The sequence below is a fragment of the Vipera ursinii genome (genome assembly GCF_947247035.1).
Source record: "Vipera ursinii genome assembly, chromosome: 2".
NCBI classification, from domain to species: domain Eukaryota; kingdom Metazoa; phylum Chordata; class Lepidosauria; order Squamata; family Viperidae; genus Vipera; species Vipera ursinii.
The window spans coordinates 270,716,223-270,721,736 of record NC_139513.1 but is presented as its reverse complement, the minus strand read 5'-3'; positions in this window follow the sequence as shown (position 1 = coordinate 270,721,736).

Genomic DNA, 5,514 nt, shown 5'->3' with positions numbered 1-5,514 from the left:
ATACCCACACATACAAGCATCTCCTGAAAAATTCCACAAGTAAATTCAATACTCTGGAAGGATTAGAATAAGAAGGGTATGTGATTGAAGAAGAAAACTGATGTGATGCTTATTATTTTACTAAGGACATTTTGAAAATCTGTCATCTGTGTCCAACAAGCATGATCTCTGTATAACTCACATATAGATGCATTGTAGGATTAGTCCCATTCTGTATTTCATGCCAAGAAAAGAAAACTCATGTTACCATCCCATCAAAGAGTTACTCTGTCAAAGGCTGGTAGGATGGGATATGGTGAGTCCAACCTTCCTTCGTGTTTCTCATTCCCTCCACAGAAAATCATTGTTATCCAATCGGTAAAACAGCCAGCAATTATGTGTGTTGTGACTCACTCACTCACTCAAAGTGAGCTGGATTCACTTAATGACCACATGCTTCACTTAACAACCATAGGAAAAACATAAAATTGAGTATGACTCATTCAACAACTACTTGCTTAGCAACAGAAGATCCTGTCCCAATTACAGTCATAAACTGAGGACTACCTCAACTAAATTTGTAGGGTTTGACTACACCATAGGTAAGCTGGCTTACAATATTTAAGCAAAGAACTAGATAGCACACATTGGGAAGTTAAACCAACAGAAGAGGCTGTAGGTCTATAAACTATTATAAAGGAATTTCTAGTTATTTTAACTAGTTCTGGGGATTCAATGTAATATTCAGTCTGTTGAAATTGCAATATTCAATCTGGAGAACGGAAGATTGAAGGAGACATATTCAAGTATGTGGAAGGATGCCATTGTGTAGATGGTGAAGAATTATTTTCCACTGCTGAAAAACTAAGAAAAACTTTTTGACAGTAAGATCCATACAACAGTGAACAAGTCTTTCTTACAAAGAATGTGGTTTCTCTGGGCACGTTTGAAGATAGTTTAATTGGTATTCTTGAGGTCCTTTAATTGATCTTGCAGAGGGTTGAACTAGAACAGGGGTCTTCAAACCTGGCCCTTTTATGACTTGTGGTCTTCAACTCCCAGAATTCCTCAGCTAGGCACACTGGTTGAGGAATTCTGAGAGTTGAAGTCCACAAGTGAAAAAAGGGCTAAGTTTGAAGACCCCCAGAACTAGAAGATTCATGTGGTGTCTTTCAAATTCACATTTCTATGATTTTATGAATCTGATGCTTGTCTATCTCTTTGTAGTCTAGATTTGGTTAGGTAGCCTTACTCCTATAATTTTTGCTAATTATTGGCACCCAGTTGAACTAAAGTAATGGAAAATAATTTTATTAAACTATTAAGGAAAAAATTAAGCAATGCAAAATATTTGTTTAACCAAATCTCATTACAGGTATTCATTTGTTTGTTTGGTATGGAATAAAATACTAAAATATCATTTATATGAATATTTAATATAATTTATATGAATCATTACCTATAAATATCATGAAATTCAGATTTGGTTCAATTTAAAGCAAAGATAAATCCTCCTTCAAGTCAAACTAAGCTCAGTTCCTAGTCATCAGCTTCATAATGACTTCATGACCATATAGGTTTTTTGGCAACACTAGGGACATTCTCTGCCATTGCAAATGTCTGAAATGTGTTTTCAACTTCTCAGTGTAGTTCAAAACCATCCTATTTAATTCTATTCTCCTATTCAACTACTAATTAGGCCTATGCTGCACAGCTTTTTGAGATCAGCCAAGACTGGTTCCATGCTGTTATTTAGCAGGTCTCTGTGAAATCCATTGCACTTCATTTTTAATGGCTTTCTTTTGGGCAGAATTATGTTTGATTCTCAAAAACAATTTGGAAGTTTTGTGTTATCTCTTTTAGAATAAAATGACAAACAAGTTCCAAAATTCAGTACTATATGGTATGGGCATGCATCTTATATTCATTCATTATATATACATCTTCTTACTCAAAGAAGAAGTAGTCCAGCACTCAAATGTTTGCTTGTTATATTTAGAATATATAAACTCTTTTTGAGTCCTTGCTAAGCACATTGGTTTGTGCTTAAATTGTAAGCCGCCCTGAGTCTTCGGAGAAGGGCGGGATATAAATGGGATTAAAAAAAAAGATTAAATCCGCAAAGCCATTATAGACTGAATACATTTCAACATCTTTTTTAAAAAAGCAGCTTAAGAAAACCTGTGAAAAAACCAATTCTATTCTTTTTAATGGAACAATTTCCAAAACATTCCTTTAAAACACTCCTTTATTTACACCTGAACTTTTTGAATATGTATGTATGCATATCTTCCATTCAAACATTATAAAATTTCTTTTGCATATACGTCAATGTGACAAATTGCATAGTTCTCACACATGCATGGACCTATTCATTATGGTATATTTTACTATTTCTTTGAGAAAAATAAAGTCTCATATGGTGTAATAGCCACTGTTGGTGATTCTCTAATAATAAATGCCATCATATCGAAATTGTTCACAGTACTCATTGCTTTATATTATGTTTTTCCTCTGGAATGAACTGGGTTTATTCATTAAGAAGAGACTGGACAGCCATTTGTCTGAAATGGTATAGGGTTTCCTGTCTGAGCAAGGGATTGGACTAGATCCAAGATCCAACTTTATTATTGTTGTTGTTTTTGTTGTTGTTGTTCTGGCCTGGTTTACTAAATAGAAATTTAGTCACCATAACAAGTACTACTAGGATTCTTAAAGTTAAGTTGCACAGCAAGGATTGTGATTCAATATAAAAGGCATAATTCAATATTCTTTGAACAGTAACATGAGTCACAGTCATCACAAACCAAACCGAAGAGAACATGATGTGGTTTTTTTTAACAGTGGTTATTTATCACCTTTCATGACAAGACAGGATGGACAAGAAAAGTCAAAGACAGCCTGGATATTTCTGTTCCTAGTGGAAGAATTACTGGGAAAATTAAACAGACTACTTGAAGGCAAAATGTTCATTTTTGTTTCAGAGTAGGACAACTCTTACCAAGCCTTACTATTTCATGTAGAAAATAGTAAGAAATAATCCTGGAAATATATACCAGAATAACTGCTTAAAATTTTTATATGTTGCTGTATTTTAGTTGCGTTGATATACAAGAAGTTGGGATGCTCCACAATTTTTCTTTAATAGACACCCTCATTGTTAGGTCTTGGTATCTCCAAAGTGGTTTCAACTGGCCATAGTTAGGTAGCAGAGGTGGTTGTACAAGCTGTTATAGCAAGATACCACTACTACGGTAAATCAGATGTGCATTTCAACTGCCCTCTGCTGGCTATGGAGGAAATGCCACAGCTCAAAGATGACACTTCTATGGATGATTTTGTGGTCATGGATTGTGGTGGGCTGCTGCTTTCCAAGAACAATTCACATTATTCACTAATATACATTCCTGTGACATGAAGCAATGGAATGAAATGGGAGATTTCCGAACCCTTCTTCATAATGTTGCTACTTTTTTAGTGAGAGAGATTGAGGCATTTCCCTGAATTGGGAGATATTGTGAGAAAGTACCCTAAGGTTCCTTCAGATGTAATAGAGGATAATTCATTCCTCATGCTAAAAGAGCCAGGTACACATTAAGTTACTTCTTAGTTAGGGCCTTTCATCTTCTGTTCTTTTCTTGAACCCAGCAAATTTCCCAAAAATTAGCTACTTCCATCCTCCCAGACTTGATATTTTGAGAATCCTATGAGCCAGTTGAATCAGGACTCCTTGTGTGTCTGATTAGCTGATTTAACAGGAGATGAAATATTCTAATTTGTTAAGTGAAAATTGTAAGTCAACTATAAATCGCGTTATATACAATAACTCAGAAAGTATTTGAGGGGCTGCCACAAAGAAGAGGGGCTCAAATTATCCTCCAAAGCACCACAGGGCAGGACAAGAAACAATGGTTGGAAACTAATAAAAGAGAAAATGCAACCTGGAATTAAGAAGAAACTTCCTAACAGTGAGGACAATTAATCAGCGGAACAGTTTGCCTTCAGAAATGATGGGCGCTCCATGTCTGGAGGTTTTTAAGAAGAGGCTAGACAGTCACTTATTTGAAATGGTATATGTTCTCCTGCTAGAGCAGGGGCTTGGACTAGACCTCCAAGGTCCCTTCCAGCTCTGCTTTATTCTACATGATAATACTATAGAGTTACTGTAATTATTCTTTCCTGGGAAAGAGAAAAAATCAAATCGAAATGCTGCTATACATGCTAGTTCCATTTGAAGATATATAGCATATCTTTTCCAATACTTAAATCCAAGTGGCATGATTCCCTAGAGAAAATGTTTGCACACAATATGGTGTGAAGGATCCCCGGGCTTCGATTTTCAATGTTCTTTACTAAAAGAATAGCATTAATCGATTTCCCCAAGAAATCTTCCCAACTTGTGGACCATAATAAACATCAACAGAGGTGTAGTTTCTAAGAAACAAAAATAGTTCTTCCACTTTATTCTGTATTTGCCATATACAAGAACTGAATCCTCAGAGAAACAGAACAGAGTCAAAGAAAGGCAGAAAGAATGATCAGAAGTCTCAAAGCTATGTTCTATATAGGGAAATTGAAAGAACTGATGTTTAACCTTGAGGGGAAAAAATAACACTGGTGGTGGGATGGGCAGGATAAAACAGCATTCTTCAGAAACGTGACCCTACACAGAAGGTCAAATTATAGGAAGGCAGATTTGATTAAAAGTTAGATGAAATGTTTTAATGCTAAAACTTTCCAGTTCAAGAGTAATTCAACCAATTATTTAGAGCAGGGCTTTTCAACCAGTGGTACGGGTACCACCTGTGGTACATTGGCACCTGGCAGGTGGTATGCGACCATCCTAGAAAAATGGTACTGGGGGAGGGGAATGAGCTGAACCGGTGGCAGCACCGCACAGGCCTGAGCAAGAGACAGCTGGAGCTGCAGGGCTGTCAGGGCTCAGCGGAAGCACCAGGATCAGCGCTTCTTTGGGGCTGTCAGGGGTCAGCAGAAGTGCCAGGATCAGTGCCAGGCTCCAGCTGGAGCTCGATGCTGGTCCTGGCACTTCTGAGCCCAGAAGAAGTGCTGATCAGCTGGAATGTTGCAGCATCTCCAGATCTTCAGATGCTTGGCAACTAATTAATATTTATGACAGTCACAGTGTCCCAGGGTAATGTGAAGTGACCAAAACCTGCTGCAACCACCCAGAGGGGATAGGAATAAAAACCAAACACCCCCCACCCCCGCTGCCAATCCTCAACAGAAATGCTGACAACAATGAAAACCTCGGACAGGAGGAAGAGCGCCGCCGGGTGGGCAGGCAGGCGTCTTGCTCGGCTGTGGCTTGGGGGGGCACTTTTTTCAGTGCCATTGTAACTTCAAACAGTAACTAAGTGAAATGTTGTAAGTGGAGGACTACCTGTACATCATCACTTTTTTCCTTTTTTTTGGTCATCAAATTTTTGACAGCTTGCTAGGCGACTGGTGGTACTCGGATGTTGCCATATCCTAAAACTGGTACAATGGGTGAAAAGGTTGAAAAGCCCTGATTTA